We start from the raw sequence: 20,237 nt of genomic DNA, 5'->3' as shown, positions 1-20,237 counted from the left end.
CCTCAGCTGCAGGTCTGTTGGAGTTTGCTGGAGGTCCACTCCAGACTCTGTTTGCCTGGGTATCACCAGCAGAGGCTGCAGAACAGCAAATATTGCTGCCTGATCCTTCCTCTGGAAGTTTCATCTCAGAGGAGCACCCGACTGTATGAGATGTCAGTCGGTCCCTACTGGGAGGTGTCTGCCAATTAGGCTACTCAGGGGTCAGGGACTCACTTGAGGAGGCAGTCTTTCCATTCTCAAAGCTCAAATACCATGCTGGGAGAACCACTGCTCTTTTCAGAGCTGTCAGACAGGGGCATTTAAGACTGCAGAACTTTCTACTGCCTTTTGTTCAGCTATGCCCTGCCCCCAGAGGTGAAGTCTACAGAGGCAGGCAGGCCTGGTTGAGCTGCAGTGGGTTCCACCCAGTTTGAGCTTCCTGGTTGCTTTGTTTACCTACTCAAGCCTCAGCAATGGCGGACATCCCTCCCCCAGCTAGACTGCTGCCTTGCAATTCAATCTCAGACTGCTGTGCTAGCAGTGAGCAAGACTCCTTGGGCATGAGACCTGCTGAGCCAAGTAGGGGATATAATCTCCTGGTGTGCCATTTGCTTAGGCTGTTGGGAAAGCACAGTATTTGGGTGGCAGTGTCCCAGTTTTCCCGGTGCAGTCTGTCATGGCTTCCCTTGGCTAGGAAAGGGAAATCCCCCAACCCCTTGGACTCCAGCCTGGGGGGCAAGAGCAAAATTCCATCTCAAAAAAAGAAAAGAAAAATGAAAGTGGGAAGTTCAAGAGAAGTAGTCTCAGCTCTTTGCATATTACAGGTGGATGTGGTATTTTAGGAAGCGGTTAATATTCAGTTATGTTCTGCTTAGGTCTAGTGAAAATACTCTCTTATGCTCACCGTAGTGGGCATTTTTGGTTATTTTACTGCTTAGTATCCATTCCCCTTACTAATAGCATCTGATTTCCCTTAGAGCATTACACTCCCCAATGGATAACCTTTTTGGGTGTGCCCTGTATACCTCCTAGTGAAGAGGGGCCATATGACCCAAGCTAGGTCAATCACATACTGCCTCTTTTAAACCTAAAATTTGGAGAAATTGACAAATAAATAATGGTTGACGTTTCTATATCCTCAAAATGGCTCTAAAATGATTTTTAAAAGGGTGAGTAGTCAGCGAAATATAAAACAAAACCCCTAAAACCAACATTGAGCTCTGTCTTCAGAATTGTAACAAAAAATAGTTTTAAGAATTGTTGACTGGGTGCATTGCCTCATGCCTATAATCCCAGTACTTTGGGAGGCCGAGGTGGGCAGATTGCTTGAGTCCAGGAGTTCAAGACCAGCCTAGGCAACATAAAACCCCATCTCTACAAAAAATACAAAAAACAAAAATAAGCTGGGTCTGGTGGTGCACGCCTGCAGTCCCAGCTATTCAGGAGGCTGAGGTGGGAGAATCGCTTGAGCCCAGGAGGTTGAGGTTGCAGTGAGCAGAGATTGCACCACTCATTACAGCCTGGGCAACAGGGTCTTGCTCTATCTTAAAAAAAGAAAGAAAGAAAGAAAGAAAGAAAGAAAGAAAGAAAGAAAGAAAGAAAGAAAGAAAGAAAGAGAGAGAAGGAAAGAGAGAAGAATTGTCAGTGTGCAGGGTAATAGATAAGAGTTATTTTGTTGAGACCTCTCATTTTTATCATTTGGTAAAAAGATGAGGGTATCCAGGGAATCACTTAGGCAATTCCAATGCTTCTCAGCATTGGTAACCTGACATGGCAATTTGGGAAGCTAAGGTTGCTATTGCATCTGAGCCATGATGCGCACCTACCCCTATACTCTGTAGCCAGACCAGCTGAGTTGAACAGCTTTAGTCAATATCTGAGCTGGGTGGGGCTGGGCAAAAGAGCAATAGATGAAAACAATCCCAGCAAGATGCCATCTCTTCCTTAGAAATCAATTACTGAGATATCGAAAAGGAAAAGCAACGAATGCTTTGCCTAATTATGCAGTTGAGTTTATAAGTATTTGATAAAACAGCAAAAGTAAATGCAGCACATGTTTCAGAACTCTTGGTTGTAAACAATGGAAACCCAAGTTGGCTTACTTTGAGTTCCATGGAGGAATAAGGGGAGAGATACAAGAGGCGCTCCCAGAAAGCTGGTGAAGAGAACAACCAAACCCGAGAAGACAGGGGGCACAGAGTTGGGCAGCGGGATTCTCCAACTCTAGAACAGAGGACTTTACACTTGGTATCACCTGTCCCTACAATCTGGCTTCATTCTTTTATACCAGCAGTCTCCATGGGGTGGAGTTACAAGGCTGCTTCCAGACATCGTCATTAGTAAAGAAAGCTCTTCTTCCCTGTGGAGCTCCACTTCAGAATCCTGGGGAAGGCCTCTGATTGGTCTACCTTTCGTAGCCGCTTGGAATAATCACTAAATACAGTGCATGATGCATGGTAATTAACCACGTTCCTGCTCTTTGACTGAAACAGTGAGATCAGGGATCCATAATTAGAAGCTCACACTAGAACCACATGATTGAAATGGAGAAAGGTAGATAAAAACAATCCATGTTCAACAAAGCCTGTATATGGAGTCAAACATGCCATATTTAGGTATTCATAAGCCTATGGGAAGAAAGAATCTGGGTATCATTTGATTTCACAAACTAACATCCCATCAAAAGTGAAAACAAAACAGGATTTATTCAACAAATATTTAAATGGTTTAAAATGAGCAAAGCTTGTTTATTCCTGATTTTTAATCACTCACTGGCTTTTTCAGGATGCCACTGATAGTTTTATCTCTGTGAATGTGGAGGTCTTTCTAAATTTGTCTTAGTAATATCCCTCCTGGAGGGTTTTCTAATATATGCAGGAGATAAAGAAAGAACTACTATATACTTGCCCCTAGCGTGGATTTCTTCGTAAGCTGCATTGCGAAGGGAATACTGCATGCATTACCAAAGTTAAAATGCATGAGTCTGTAGAGCCACACTTTGAAAATATTTAAAATACTAAAAGATGTGTGCATGTATGTCTGAATGCAAATATGTGTGTATGTGTATTTGTGTATGTGAAAACTGTTGTGAAAAGAAAAGTTAAGGGTTGAGTAACCTAGACAGTTCAACAGCTTTTAAAGAAAAAAACATATACCTATTAAATTTGACTCATGACATTTATTTTGCCTGCATGGTGAAAATGTTGATTTCATTAGTCATGGTAGTTGGCCAATGACAGCTATTTCAAAATAATCCTTGGATAGTTGACAGCACTACCAACCATTTCTACAGTTATGAAAATATTCCTCTTCATACGGTGTTAGGATGTATTACTGCATTTTTTAAAAGTTCAATTTCTTCATTTTTCATAGACTAGTGAAAATACTTTTTAAAATTGTTCTTCACATTTTTGCTGCAGTTATCACTATAAATATGTATTATTTCGGCCTATCAGCAGATATCATATTATTTTTGTCAAGAAAATTACTAGTAATACTTGTAGCAAATAAGAAATAAATGTAGATAGCAAACTTACCATCTTTGTTTGGGTTCCCCAAAATGCAGAGTGAGATAAAGATTTGATTACAGATGGTTTATTTGGTGATCCCAGGAACTTCATGGGATGGAGTGGGGAAAGGGAGAGAAAGAAAGGAGAAAAGTAAAAAGGGGGTGCCTTAATGAGTAGGTTCCATTTTTCCTAAGCAACTGGGGCTCACTTCCTTTGGAGAGCCTCTGAGAACCAGAAAGAATGTGTCTCAGAAGGAATTCACTCTTTTAACTCTTGAATCTCATTGATTAAAGGTTGATCTTGGAGGCATTATGCCCTTAGCACTTGCAGGCTACTTGCACTGTGGGCTGAGAAGGGCCTCAGCAGAGAAGCAGAGAGTTACGGCTCTCGTGGTAGTAAGATGTCAGTGTGTATAGACATGTTTGCAAGCTGCAGGGGAGCTAACAGGTGAGCCAGACACCATGGGCAGGGTATCAATAGTGACTACCATGTTCATTCCTTGCTCTTAGCAGATCCTCTCATGCCCACCCTGAGTTTACTCTGTTACTGACATTTCAGAGTTGTAGCTGGCTGCAATCTCCAAAAATGACTGAAAATAGAAGAATATATGGAACAAGTCACAATCTTCATTGCCGCAGCTGGTCCCAAGGCTATAATCTATACTCATCCTCTCTCTCCAATTCCACCTCTTCTAGATTTCCCAAATGCTTGGCTAGTACTTCCACTAGTCATCGTTGCTTGCTCAGTGAATGACCAGACCTTCATCTCTGAGTGGCTGGGCCTTGATTACCTTGCCCTTGTGAGGACATGGCTACTTCAATTGCTTCTCTGCTATTATCACCAGACAGAGAAGCACTAACGGCGGGGAGGGGCCCAAGTGGTTCCCCCAAGTTCTAGACATCTTCCTCCCTGGGCCCATTATGTAGCAGCAACTCCAACTCTTCAAGATAATCAGTCAGTTATCCCGCCAGTATAGTACTCCCATTTTTGCCTGCTGACCCGTCAGTATGAAGATGCCCAAATCCTCAGGTGGCACTGTATTGATGCAGTGGAACACTTACTGCCTCCCTCTGTACACACATCCTCAGTCCAAGCCTTTTAATCAGGAAGAGCCTAAAGTTGTAAGAATTAAAAACGTAGTTCCACTAACGGGTCAAAGGGAGTGTATTTAAGTCAGTCCTACTTGTATCCTTTAATTATCATTCCTGTGTCTTCCAAGTGCTGGGAAAACAGCACAGTGATTGCATTTAGTGATCACTGGTTCAACAAACATGCTGCGTCTTCGAGGACAATGACCTAGCCATGCAAGGTGCAATTCCTAAGCTGATGCCTTTTTACGTCTTTAAAAGGCTATTCAGATACTCTCTCAGATCCCCTCACAGCCAATGGTCTTCTGATACAATAGATCAGAGCATTATTCGCATGGGTAGTAGTTATTATTATTATTTTTTTGTCTCAGGAATTCAAAGCAGTTCACCAAGTGCTGTGCCTCTCTCTTAGTGGTAGGAAATGCAAAGTATTCTTTCGGTTAGGATGTCTTAACATACCCCTAGATCTTTGGGCCCCTAAAATATTCCCTGAAGTGGCAGACTTCCAAAACTTTATAGGGCTTATCTCTCATCCTTCAGCATAGGTATACTTGCTCCTTCCTAAAAATCAAGTTCAATTATTATTCTGTCATTAATATAATGGGCCAGGAAGATGTTCTGTAGAATGTCAAGATGATCAAGGTCACTGAAAACTATATTGTAACAGAAAAGAGGATCATTGAACAAATTCCTAGGGCCAGGTAGTGAATAATAAAGATAATACATTCAACAAAAACAACAATCTTTGGCACTTACCGTGAGACTATTGAAAAAGTGGTTTGCATTCACAAGAGAAAGACAGAAGTGCACATTCACTATCAGTATGAAGTATCTTGTTAAAGCAACCAGCTTACTAGCTCTTCATGTGGCTTTGCTTTCTTCCAGCACGGCAGCCTCAGGGTAGGTGGTCTTCTTACACAGTAACTCAATCCCACAGAGGCAAATGTCCCCAGGAACAAGGCAGAAGCTGCATCACCTTTTATGACTCAGCTGTAAGAATCATACAGCATCAGTTCTGTACGTTATAGGTCAAAGCAAGTAAAGTCCAGCTTAGATTCAAGGGCATTGAGATTCGATTTCATCTCTTGATAGAGGAATGGCAAGTTTGGGTTGTAGAAGAGCATTTGGGATGAGAGATATGGTTGCAGCCTTCTTTACAAAATACAATCTGTCACGTCTCTCACAGCAAGAACTGTGCCACCTTGCTCAGGCTACGCTGAGACTTGTTCCCAGTTTTTGGAATAGAGGCAATGAGGGCAGGCAGTAGCAGACCTTGAAGTAATCTTGGAGGTGTCTGCCTCAGAGGAGGACTGTGTAGAGTCTCTAGGCAATGGGAAGCTGTTCTGTTCAAGTAACAGGGTGCAGGATACCCCTGCTAGCCTGAGTTGTTCAGGGAATCTAGGGGTTCAAGGTTATCTAACACATCTATCCAGATGCCTGCCTGCATCCCAGTAGTTTTTAAGGACCATTTCCTTCCTCTAGGGCTTTGACTTTTGCATGAGAGGCCTGCCTGGACTGTGCCTTCAATGTGCTCTGTAGTTCAATTCCTCTTGCAATGAACCCCTGACTGTCATTTTTTAGAACAGCCTGTCGTCTGGTTGCGGGAAATGGAGGTCTCTTTAGATCCTTCCAAGGAGACCTTCTGGCTTTCATTACTATGCTCTGAATGGATAGTTGGACGTTGTAAACCTATCTTTCTTTTTTTTCCCAATTCTTCTAGGGGAGTTAACAAGAATAAGACAACTCTTCAATTCATGTGATTATCACAGCCCTATTTCTTTCAGGAGTTAGCACTATTGCATAAGGTAAGCGTCTCCTTTCACCTTTATCTCATCCAAGTACACCACGGGTGAATTGTGGGTAATGAAATCTTCAAAGTGCCAGGGTTTGTCACCACCTTACTCACCACCATTAATGGGGTTTTTGTTGCCTCCATACCGTTGAGAATATACTTTCTATAGTCACTACCAGTACCCATTATCTTGGTTTGAGTTCCTCCAAAATCAGACCTTGAGACAAAGCTTTTGACACAGGAGTTTATCTTGGAGAGTATCTCAGGTAGAACAAGTGAGTGAGTGTGCAAAGTGAGAGAGGTGAAATAGAAAATTGAATTGGTGAATCGGTTTTTACTGTGGGCAACTTGGGTTCAATCCCATTTGGGACCTCTGAGGAACCAAGCAGAATGCCTTATAATAGTCCCACCAAGGTATGGGACAGTTACATATTAATCCACTGATCCTAATTCTTCATGGGTTGAGGGGTTTTCAGTCCCCAGCAATTCCAGGATACCTTGTGAGTGTCGGGCAAGCTCTTGGTGTACTGGAAGAAATCCTCGGAGAAGCAGAACGAGGCAGGTGCTTGACAGGGGAAGCCGTCAGAATCCTTAGGAAGTGTTCACTGCAGCTGCAGGTCAACTCAGAGTCAAGGGACGTGAGGAAGGGCATCAAGATAGTCTACTACCTACTCTTCAGTAATTCACATGAAAAAAATCAGGAGGCAGTCTCTGTTAAACATTGTAGACTGAACACATGCGTTTATCACAACTCCATCCTGAAGCCTCTGTGAAATGACTGAAAAGGAATAAAAACAATCTTATAAAACCTGGAAGGATAAAGAGAACAGAAGAGGCAACAGCAGACAAGAGCTAGCAACAAAATGTTGGAAGACAGAAGGCAGATGGGTGAGTGGTAACGAAGTTAACAGAGCAGCAAGAAAGTTTGCTTTGCTGTGGAAAATATCAAAAAGCAAATGAATACCTACTGTACAGCCCTGGAAAGGCTCAGAAACTGAAAGTTGTTACTTCTGTAGGAAGGGATGCAGGCTGGGGCTAAAAAAAAAAAGGGACTGGAGAGGACCCCTCAGAATCCTTCTCCTCTTTTGTACACCAACCAGCCCAGCAGGCAACTGTTTTAATTTCTAGGGAAATAGAGCCAGGGATTTTCAGACTCAATGATACCATGTTTTGTAGAGGATAGGAGTAAGGCTGAAAAAGGATGATCAAGGTCAAGTCTACATGCCATATACTAATTAGTGAGACTCCCACTCTTTTTCCCTCACTTGCAGTTAGGGCACTGGCAACTAGATTTATATTCCCTAGCTAGGGAATTGGAAGAGTTCCCTTTGACAAAACCAATTGATTGGAGAAAAGACTTACATACTGACATTTTGAAGTCTCCCAGCGAAATGACCAGGTGCCTGACTGATTGCTCTACAGTAAACAGTAGCAAATGATGAACACTGCAAATACACACAAAGCTTCCCATTAGCTTTTTAAGTGCCTCACTCTTAAATGTGAACAATCAAGTATCACCAGACATGTGAGGAAAGTCTCTGACATAAAATATTACAGATTAAAAAAAACAAACAAATGAATAAAGGCAACTTGGAGTCACAAAGAGTGCAATGAAAAGAACACTTAAAGGTATTATTGACCTCAAAAAAAAAAAAGATAAAATGTTACACCTGCAAAATAAGAATGTGTGGTTACATGAAAAAAGGAATATGTAGAGCAGAAGAAATCATTCTTGGCAAATGAAAATAGGATAACAGAAATAGCAGATTCAATAAAAGGGCTGGAAGATAAGTCTTCAATAAACTGAGCAAAAAGACAAAGGGATGGAAAAATGGAAGAGTCAAGTAAATCAGAGAATTGAACTAGGAGACCTATCATTTACTAATAGGACTTGTTTAGTTCCTCTCCCGTCCTCCTAAATGACTATTTTGTATCTTTTCCTACAATATATCCTTTTCCACCCTCATTTCAAGTTCATGCCCTTACCTCCAAATTCACTAAGAAAATTAAAGCAACTGAAAACGCCCCTGCTCATTCCCATCACCACATTCCCTTGCATCTGTTAGTGTGCCCTGTGTGCTACAGTACACACATGTTCCATCCCCTGAGCTAACACGATCCCTCTACATATAGTCCTAGTTTCTTCCCCTTCCTTGAAAGTTTTAGTGATTGTAAGTTGTCCATTCCTTCCCTGTCTTTTATCAGTTTTTTCCTCCTCTCTTGGATCATCCTCACCACCAAGCAAATGTGCTATAATATCTTCCACTGGAAAAATTAAAATCTTTTCCTTATATCGTATCTCAACTCTCCTTCAGGACAAAATTTAAAAGACTGACTACATTCACTGTCTCTAAGACCACTCCTCTACTTCCCTTTGAACTCACTTCAGTCATGTTTTCACTCTCACAGGTAGAGCTAGTAAAAAATCACTGATGACCTCCATGTTGCTAAATCTCAGTCCTTATCTTATTTAATCAGTCAGCGGTTGATCACTCCCTTCTTCTTGAGATGGTCTCCTGGCTTGCTTCCTACCTCCCTGACTACTCCTTCTCAATCTCCTTTGTGGATTCTTCCTCTGCTCCCTAATCTTTAATAGATGGGCATGCCTCAGATCTCAACCCTCAGATCTCTTCTTTTTCTATGTTCACTAACTCCTTACCACTGCACTTGTTTTGTCAGTATTTACAGGCTGATGACTTCAAAGCTTATATATCTAGCCAACACCCCTCTCCTTAACTCCAGACTCCCATATCCAGCTACCTGTTTGGGATCTCCAAGCAGACGCCTAATAGCAATCTCAAACTGCAATGTTCAAAACAGCTTCTGCTCTTCCCAGAGACGTCTCTATTTCAGCAACTCCTTCCTTCCATTTGTTCAGGATAAAAACATCAATGTCATATTTAACTCCTCTCTTACTTTATCCTACATCATCATCATATGCTTTACATTCATTGGTGTATCCTATTGCTTTCACATTTAAAAAATAAGCAGAAACAGAACACTTTTCAACACTTTCAACATCACTAACTGGAACCCCACTAGCTGGGTACAAGCCCATTATCACTTGCTTGACTTACTGCAATCACATCCTAACTGGTCTTCCTCCTGCTGCCTTAGCCCACCAGTTTATTCTCAACACAGCAGCCAGTCTGATGCTTTAAACATGTAATTTAGATCATGACACTTCTCTGCTCAAAACCCTTCATTGCCTCCCTAGCTTATTCAGGATAAAAGCCAGATCCTTATAAAAGAAAAAAACCTCCAAAGCCTGATATAATCTGGCCACAGACTACTTCTTGCAATCCACATCTTACCTCTCTCCCCCTCACAAACCCTGCTCCAGCTTCCCCAGGCCATCTGTTCCTCCACAATGCCAGGCTTGCTCCTGCCCCACCCCAGGCTCTTTGCACTGGCCATGTATGATCTGGAGTGCTCTTCCCTCAGCCGCCCATTCCTTCACTTCCCTGAGGTATTTTCTTATATTCAAATAAGGAAACAAAATAGCAGTGCCTTTAAAAATTTTCCTGGAAAACATTTCCAATCTATAATTCTCTTCATATCTAGATTATCAATCAAGTTTGAGGGTAGAAATTGCGTTTTACAGCATGCAAGGTCTCCGCAAATTTCCCTTCAATTTCTTTTTCAGGAAGCTCCTGGAGGATGTGCTCCACCAACATGACATAATAAACCAAGGAAGAGGAAACGGGGCATCCAACGTGGAAGAGAGGCAAGGGGAATTCCCAGGGTGATGGTGACAGGAAGTCCTGGGGCCATAGATGTGCAGCCAGCCTAGCAAGAGGACAGCAGGTGCAGGAGGAAGGTAGTCAAGGGTGAAGAATGACACTGAGAGATTGCCTGATGCATTTGGTCATATTAAGGAGACTGATACAGTTTTATAGAGCTTGGAGCTGACACATGAGAGTCACATAGAAAAGCAGTGGGGTGGTTTTCTGTAGGAAACAAAACAATTAGACAAGAAAAGATAAAACATGATCACCTGCCCCAACTGTTAACAATATTTTCATGGTCATAAGAATGACTTCAACCAAAATCATGTAATAACTGTATTGGGACCATGTAAGGAGTACAGATTCTCCTTGACTTACGATAGCGTTACTTCCCAATAAAACCATTTTAAGTAGAAAATATTGTAAGTAAAAAATGCATTTAACACACAAACCTATCAAGCATCGTAGCTTATTCTAGCCTGGCCTATCTTAAATGTGCTCAGAACACCTACATTAGCCTCCAGTTGGGAAAATTACCTAATGCAAAGCTTATTTTATAATAAAGTGGTGAATTTATCATGTAATCTATTGAATACTGTACTGAACGTGAAAAACAGAATAATTGTATAGGTACTCAAAGTATGGTTTCTACTGAAATGTGTATTGCTTTCATACCATCATAAAGCAGAACAATTTAAAGTCAAACCATCGTAAGCTGGGAACCATCTGTATAGTGTGCAAGGGGGAGGGAGTAGAAAGAAAGCTGGAAACTCAACTTCCAGATTAGAAAGCTAATACATTATGTCTAAAAGCTTAAAGATCGAGGCATAGCAATGCAATAATGTTATTTAAGAATATGAAGGTAAATACAGAAGTGAAGGCTGAACGATTTGAAAATGTTTCCTTTGGGAGCAGAAATCAGGATAGAGAGGGGATGATTTTTTCTCTTTTAAATTAAAGACTTATAATGATTGGCTTTTTGTAAACTAAGTACATGAATTTCTTTGCTAAAATTAAAATAAAATCAAAAATAAATAGAAAGAAAAGCTCTCCAAACTACAATAAAAAAGAAACTCATGAATCATACTTAATTTAACTGATATGTAAGTGGTATAAAATGCTCATACAGAAAAAACAAAAAAATTATTTTCAAAGTGTTGTAACCCTGTGAACATCTACTAACGTATTCTACTTATATTTCTCCTTCCTTCCTTCCTCCTTCTTCCTTCCTTTCTCTTCTATTTTTCTTTTCTTTTTCTCTTTTCTTTCTTTCTTTCTTTCTTTCTTTCTTTCTTTCTTTCTTTCTTTCTTTCTTTCTTTCTTTCTTTCTTTCTTTCTTTCTTTCTCTCTCTCTCTCTTTCTCTTTCTTTCTTTCTTTCTTTCTTTCTTTCTTTCTTTCTCTCTTTCTTTCTTTTTCTTTCTTTCTTTCCCTCTTTTCTTCTTTCTTCTTTTTTTGATACAGGTCTTACTCTGTCACCCAGGCTGGAGCTCAGTGTCATCATTATAGCTCACTGCAGTCTCGACCTCCCAGGCTTAAGTGATCCTTCTCCCTCAGCTCTCTGAGTATCTGGGACCACAGGTATGCACTACCACACCCAGATAATTTAATATTTATTTATTTATTTGTTTTGGTAGAGACAGGATCGCCCTATGTTGCCCAGGCAGGTCTCGAACTCCTGGGCTTAAGAAATCAGTCCTCTTCAGCCTCCCAAAGTGGTGGGATTACATATGTGAGCCAAAGTGCCCAGCCTCACCTTTCTTCTAGGAAGTGCATCCCCTTTGTTTTACAGATTTGCTCCTTTTGCATTTGGGTTTATCTGTGGTACTATCCTATCTCCTATACGTAGGTTGGCATATGATTCTATCAAGCCAGTCTGAGTCTTGTCTTGAAAGTTTTTGAATTGAATAGAGGAAGGGAGCTTTGTGAATGCAACCCCAGAGCTGTCAGCAGGTATGTCTTCTGTGTGAAATATCCTGTCTGCAGTAGATAGTAGGCAACAATGACTCAGACACAGAAATCTGGGGAAGAAATAAAGAACAAACTTGAGAGTGGGAGAGAAATCAAGAACTGACAGCATTCAAGTTTCTGGTTCTGGTTGTCCCCAGCTACTTCCTTGCATTTCTAGCTCACCAGCCAAGAAGCCCTCCTTTTCTGCTCACGCTGTTTCGGGTTGCATTTATAGCAACTTCTAAAAGCACAATGTACATGTGTGTCAAAGGCAGCACTACAACATACCTTTATTGTTCCCCTACTAAGTGTGGGGCACTAAGTGCTTGACACTGGGTCCATCCTCAAACAATTTGAGAAATCAGGACACAAAGACAAATGAAATTCTGAGGAGCCTTCAGTACAAGAGGAGCCATGTAAATAATGAGTGCATTCAGAGGGAGGAACAGTAATGGAGGAGTAGGAAACCAGATTAGAAAAGGACGTGGCCTTGGAAGGGAGAGGAGAGAAATGGGAAGTGTATTCTAGGCAGGGAGACAATGAGAGCTGGGGTTGGAAACTCAAAAGCTTACTAGTGCTGCAGGGCAGGGTGGCTCATGCTTATAGTCCCAGCTACTTAGAAGGCTGAGAAGGATGATCTTGGGCCTAAGAGTTTGAGGCTGTAGTGGTGAGCTATAATCGTGCCACTGCACTCCAGCATGGGCAACAGAGTGAGACCCTGTCTCCAAAGAAATAAAATAAATTTAAAAGCTTATTAGAGCCATGCATCACATGAGGCAGGCTGGGGTGGCTGTGGGGAGCCCATGTTTCATTTGCAAAGGGCTCCTGTGGCCATCGATGCACGCTACCAGGGGAGGGCCCAGTCTTACCAGGTCTTCCAATTTTTCAGGAAAAGTGAGAAATCTAAATTTTGTTGTGAAATTGGTGATGTTCAAATGTTGACAAGAATTTGTAAAAATCAAAACACTATGTGAGCCAAACATACCACGTCTATTGGCTGGCTCTGGGTAGTGGTCCTTTAGTGAAAGACCGATGTTGTAAGCAAAGGGAGGGCAGAGGAAACTTGTGATTGTGTTTCTAAAAAGGAGTCTGAGAGCAGACGGTTGTATTGAAGAATAGTAGAAAAGTTTGGAGAGTTAGATGGGGGCTTTGAGTCCTGTTAACAGGTTATTCAAGAGACATGTGTGCAGAGAAATATTTTAGGAAGATATATTTGGTAGCTGGGTGAAGGATGAGTCAGACATGGAAAAGACTAGAATACTGTTTTATTTAAAGACATGATTTTAAGGGTTTGGTACTTTTGTGGTTTTTTTAAACTGTAAAATGGGGTCAAAGTTATTCTCATGTGAAACTGTAAGGTTTTCCTCCTTTAAGTCTGAAGCAGAACTGATCTTTCTGATATCTCCTGACAGAGCAATATTGGAATGACAGGGGACTCAGTGGGGAGATGGAAGGGAAGGCTTTCATTATGCAGCACTTGGAGTAGAGTCTAATCACTTTCTTGCTGGACATTGCTATACTCTCCCCAAAGTCTCTCTTTGATCTCCATCCACTGAGTCTCCTGCTCTCTCAACTCTGTCCCCCACCATCACTACGTATTTAATCCTCCCCACCAGTGGAGTTGCAGCAGCCGTGGAGCTGAGCCACCTGAATACCTCTTCCAAAGTAAATCTGCCATGAGTTCAGTCAGCCTTCAGCCTCCAGCTGTAGTACCTTTGGGGTTTGCCATAGGGTGCACACTGAGGTCATGCTCCCCATGGGCTGTTCCCAGCCAATAATTGAGCAGGCAGGGGCACTAGAGCTCATCATTTTTGCCCAACATGGGACTCTTCTAATGGCCAATATTTACTCTGAGGTTCCCCATTGTGCTGGCTGATTTTCTCAGACTGCACTTCAGTTGGAGCCTCTTCTTACCCAACTCTTCTTCCTTCCTCATTTCCTTTCACAGATGTCAGAGCCACATCATGTTCTGAAGATTTGCGTTGCCTACTTCTGCTCCCTCATCCCTTTACCTTTCACAGGTGTTTTGCCCAATAAATCTTTTGCCCTTCTAATTCCATCTTGGCATCTGCTTCCCAGAGTACTGAACTGACATATCTGGAACCAGGATTAATCAAAGAGGGCAGGTAGTCAAAGAGGTTTGGGGACTGGATCACTCACTTTCTGGCTAGTAAGGAAGATTTCCTCTGGAATGGAATGTGGGGCATGGATAATCTTTGGCACAAGATGGTGGTCTAATTGCTAAAACGTTCATTGGTGGTGATTTGGGAAATCAGGCCTTCAAAAATTATGAGGGGAACAGTATGTACAAGGATAATGGACTTGATGGGATTTTACTAATTTGTTTTATGTCCTGCAAAGGGATAATGACAAATTAACACTAAAAACTATGTGTGAAAAACCAAAAGCCATTTTAAAAAATGGGGAAAAGACCTGACAGATGCCAAATATTGGGAAGAGGCTTGAATAGCTCCCAAACAAGAGATATGGGTGGCAAATAGGCACATGGAAAGAAGCTCAATATCATGAATTATTAGAAAAATGCAAAACTGAATAAAATACCACTATATATGTATTATAGTTTTGATGGCAAAAATTAAAACTACAGATAACACAAAGTCCTGACAAAAATGTGTAATAAATGTAACTCTCATAGATCACTGGTGGGAAGGCAAAATGGTACGGCCATTTTGTCAAACAGTTTGGCAGTATTTTTAAATTAACTGAAACATACACATTATCATGTAACCCAACAATCCCATTCCTGGCTATTTACTCAGGATAAACGAAAGCATAGCTTCACACAAAGACCTGAATGTGAAAGTTTTTACAAGTTTTATTCATAATTACCCAAAACTGGAACAAACCAAATGTCCACCTAATGAGGAATGGATAAACAAATTGGGATGCATCTATACTATTAAAAACAAAAAGGAATGAACTACTGATGCATGCAGCAACATGATTGAATCTCAAATGTGTTAAAATGAAAGGAGGCAGATGCAAAATACCTCATGAATGATTCCATTTATGTGATACTTTAAAAAAGTCACAGGGACAGAAGTCAGAACCATGGCTGCCAGGCGCTGGGACTGGCAAGAAGATTAATTACAAAGGAACGTCATGAGGGAATTTTTTGGGGTGATGCTTATGTTCCTTATCTCAACTGTGGTGATTGTTATACTAATATATATATATTTTTCAAAAACTGATCAAACTATACACTAAATTTTACTCTATGTAGATTTTATCTTAATAAACCTATGTTTAAAAAATAAATATGAAAGACAAAGGTTCTTTTTGGTAGCTTTCACAGCATCCCTTGTCTTCAGGAGCGCAAAGTGGACATAGCTGAGGTATAAAGTCAACACTTAATAGAGCTACAGAACTACAGAGACGATGAATGGTCAGACAAGGCATGTCTGCTATGCTAAAGTCAGGGCCCTAGCTGAGAAAAGCTGGGACCCTGAAACATGGAATACAGACATCTGGGTGAAAGACCCCTGAAGACTGTGGCTCTGCAAATTCCCAAGCCATTAGAGGCTGCAGAAGTGTCCCACCCCCTACAAGTTTAGAGCTTTGCCCAGAAAGGATGACACTGCAGAGCCCTCTTTTCTTCAATACAATAAGTGTCTCCTCGGTTTACTATCTCTTCTTTTAGTGCCAGATGGTTAAACAGGGTTAAACTCCAGCACCCCACTTCTGAGGACATGCTGTGCCTGATAAGGGAAGAAAAAGATTACATCCCAAAAAGGCTGGAAGAATTAGCCACTATGGACTGGCAGAAGTCAGGGGAAGCACCCCCGGGATTTGATGTTGAGGGTGTTTGATCAAAGAGGCTAGGATATAAGACTGAAGAAGCAAGACTTTGTAGTCTCAGGACACTGTGGGACATCGGATTTAACACCCTGTCGAGGATCTTAGGAGATACGCAGATTTACAGCTGGGTGGTTCTTGAAAACACAAAGAAAGTGATGACCCTGCCAGAAAGCATTTTCCAAGGAAGAGGCACTGAATAAGCAAGTAGACAAAAATGACTTGGGCAGCCAGTATTATCCAGCCTTTGTCATTGGCTATCCCAGAGTTAGCATGACCTGCACATGAATGAAGCTGCCAATAGAAGCAGAGATGGGTCCAACAGCATGAACTCCCATGATCTAGGTATGGCTGCCTCCAAATGTCCAATCATCCAACAATAGATACCAATGCTGATCCTGCGATATGGTGCTATCTCTTGGGGAAACCAAATTGTCATCTGGTGACAAGTTGACTACATTGAGTCCCGTTTATCATGGGAGGGCCAGTAATTAATTCTCATTAGAATAGGTAGCTATACTGGTAAAAGTTTGCATTTCTTGCCCTCGGAGCCTCAACCTGCTAAGCTTCCTGTTTGAGAGTTGATGGAATGTCTGTTCCACAGGTATGGAATCCCACATAACATAACATCTAACAGGAGACCCACTTCATGCTAAAGGAAACCCGTGACCATGGGGCCAATCTGTTGTACCACAAACCACATCATCTAGAAGCAGCCAGCCTCAAAGAGTACTGGAATAACCTTCTAATGGCCCAGCTTCAGCACCAGCACAGACACAATACTCTATAAGAGTGGGTATCATTCTCCAGGATACAGCGTATGCACTGAACCAGAGACTTGTGGAGGTCTGTCCTCAGGTATGGAGCTGTGTCCCCACTGAGAAGTATACATGGGCCCAGGAACCAAGGGGCAGGAATACCTTCCTTTCTACCATCTTCTCATCCATTCCAATGACTCACAGGGGTCATTTCACTTCATAGCTGCACAACTGTGGTGGCTGCAGGGTTAGAGCTCCTGGTCCTCCAAGTGGGTACACTCTAGCGAGGGAGAAAAGCCAGAGTTCCATTAAACACAAAGTTAAGGCAGCCTTCCAGGGCACCTTGGGCTCTTTGTGTCCAGAGACCAGCAAGTTAGAAGAGAAGCGACCATCCTGGCAGGAGTAATTGATGTTGATCAACAAGAGGAGGTAAGAATATTTTTATATAATGGACAGAGTCATTGTGTACATATAGAGCTCAGGTAACCTACTGGGGTGCCTCTTAGTAGTCCCATGCCCACTTGTGGTGTGAAGGGACCCCCTTGTACAGCAACTTTGGCCAGAGATTACTCAGGGCTCAGCCCCTGCAGTAATGTGGTCTGGAACACATTATCAAGTAAGCCTCCAAGACTTGTAGAGCTAATAGCCAAGGGTAAAGGGTAGTTGGAATAAATAGTGGAGAAGAGAGAAAATGAGTGCCAGTTGCAACTCCAAAACTAACCACAGTGATGGGGCCTGAGGTTCATCTGACCTGCCTCTTCTGAGCTTATCTCCAGGAAGCAAAGCTCACAGTAACTGTGGAGGAGCAGCCCCCTGATCATGCATGGAGAGGTAGCTCACACGGGGTGAACTGCAGTGGTCCTGGATTTGTGCCATTCAGAACTCCCTTCAAGAGAGAGCCTGTTGCAAGGAGTGTAGTTAACTGACAGCCTCCAGCTGCAGAACTTTCTGACCCTGTACAACATGCACGCATACTCACACACTGAAACCATGTTCTCTTAAAAGATTGAGCATGGTGGGGATACTAGAGCCTGGCCATTCCTGCCCAACGCAGGACTCCTCTCACAGGAACTTCTTGCTCTGTGGTTCCTTCTTGAGCAGACTGACTTTCTGAGAGCTGTACCACAGTGAGAGGGTGAGAGTAGGCTCTTCTCACCCTTCTCTCCTTCCTTCTCACAGTCTAAGGGTTTCCCTGTCTGCTTTTGCTCCTTTGGTTTCCTCCCTTCCTCCCTCCCTTCCTCCCTTCCTCCCTTCCTCCCTTCTTTTCTTTTCTTTTCTTTTCCCCTTTCTTTCCCTTTCTTTCCTTCCTTCCTCCCTCCCTCCTTCTCTCTCTTTCTCTCTCTCTCTCCTCCCTCCCTCCCTCCCCTCCTTCCTTCCTTCCTTCCTTCCTTCCTTCCTTCTCTTTCTCTCTCTCTCTCCTCCCTCCCTCCCTCCCCTCCTTCCTTCCTTCTTCCTTCTTTCCTTCCTTCCTTCCTTCTTTCCTTCCTTCCTTCCTTCCCCCATCTCCTGGGTTCAAGCAATTCTCCTGCCTTAGCCTCCTGAGTAGCTGAAACTACAGGTATGCACCACCACGCCTACCCAGCTAATTTTTGTGTTTTTAGTAGAGATGGGGTTTCACCATGTTGGCCAGGATGGTCTCTAACTCTTGACCTTGTGATCCGCCCGCCTCAGCCTCCCAAAGTGCAGGGATTACAGGCATGAGCCTCCGCACCCAGCTGTGTGTTATTAATGCTATCTTGACCTCTGTTTCCCAGAGGGAGAAGTACCCAGAGGGACAATTACCCTTTCTTATGCCTGATCCTAATGGGAGCACAGCTTCTGTGCAAGCAGCCACATAAAGAAACTGACTTCTCTCCTGCAGTGATGGTTCTGATTACGCTACTAAAATTCAAGGCTAAATTTAATATTCCTTCACATTTTAATGCCCAGAACACTTAAATTATTAAAATTGGGGGGAAAAGTCAATTTACAGAAATGAAATTACTTATATTTTAGCAAAGCACTGTCCCACAGAGTGAGTGCCTACCTAATGCATCTGCTCAAGAACATTCCAAAAGATCCCCAGTCAGGTTTTAATCTATTTCTTCAGGTCTCCTTAAGTTTTGCTATTTCCACAACTCCTTATTCTAAAACTTACAAGTCAATTTTTCAGCCCTATAACATGTTAAGAAAATTTCACATTTTCATCGACTGAAAAGGAAACTACCGTTATATAAAAGATGAATAAGCTGACAGTTTTGGAGGGGCTGGCATCATTATATTTAAATGGTTTCAAGTGTTTTAATTTCATCCACCATCAGATTTTATGCAAATAGAAAGTAAGGTCTGTGCCTTTTCGTGTATCCTTCTGGGCCCCAGGAAGTCTGCTTGTGCTTAACAAGTTCTCAGTAAATAACCAGTTTATTTAATCTCTCCCCATCCTCTCCTTTCTTCGACCACCACTCTAAGATAATGGCCATTATACCTCTTAAGGCCAATTCATTTCTTCCTTTGTTTTTATTTTCTCAATATACCTAAATATTTTAAATGATTTTTAAAATTACATCAGCAAGTCTGCTTATTTTACAAAGTGATATAGATCCAAATATACATAAGAACAACATTAATAACCTTCCAGTCCCTTCCATCCTCGCCCCGTAAATAAGCAATGGTAACAGCTTGATGTACCTTGGTCCATATCTTTTCTTATGCTCATATGGACTTGTAAGAATTGGTATATTCGTGTGTAGTGTATTTTTTGATTGATAAAAAAAATCACAGTTAAGCAATGTGGTTTTTTTCATCTCTGTTTCAGTAAGTGAGACTCTGGCTCAATATTTTTTAAAACAACATCACATTCCAAGTTATTGGTAAGACCACAGTTTATTCAGTTTGCTTATTACTGAGGTCTAATGACATTAAGTGTATTTTCATAATATTATAAAACACATATTTATTTCTCTCCTGTGCATTGCTGTTCGTATTCTTCATTCCTTACATTTAAATTTCTAAACCATCAGAACCTTACTTTTGTGGATAACATGAGATAGTGGATTTAGTTTTGTTTTCTTCTAGATTGATGGCCAATTTATATTTTAAAAACAAATCAATATTTTCCTACTGAATTGAAACAGCACCCTTTCCATATTTAAAATTCTTATATATAATTACATTTACTTTGGGATCAATTTCTGATCCACTGATACATTTTTATTCATCTCTTAAAGTTGTTTTGATTACAGTGACTTTATAATATAGGTTAATATTTGGTAGGGTAATTCTCCTATTTCTATGTTTTATTTTCATAATTGCCTATTCTTGGATGCTTACTTATTTTTTCATTTAAACTTTACATTCATTTCATGTAGTTTTGTAAAATGACTTGCTACAGTTTGAATGTTTGTGCCCTCTCCAAATTCATATGTTGAAATCCTAACCCCCAAGGTGATAGTATTAAAAGATAGCGCCTTTGTGAGGTCATTAGGTTGCGAAGGCAGAGCTCCCATAAATAGGATTCGTGCTCTTATGAAAGAAGTCCAAGGGAGCTTGTTTGTCCCTTTCCCCATTGAGGACACAGCAAGAAGGCGCCGTAAATAAACCATGAAATGGGCTCTCACCCGACAGTGGTCTTCCTGTGCCT

This window comes from Mandrillus leucophaeus, unplaced genomic scaffold (genome assembly GCF_000951045.1).
Source record: "Mandrillus leucophaeus isolate KB7577 unplaced genomic scaffold, Mleu.le_1.0 Scaffold301, whole genome shotgun sequence".
NCBI classification, from domain to species: Eukaryota; Metazoa; Chordata; class Mammalia; order Primates; family Cercopithecidae; genus Mandrillus; species Mandrillus leucophaeus.
This window is presented reverse-complemented; position numbering follows the sequence as displayed.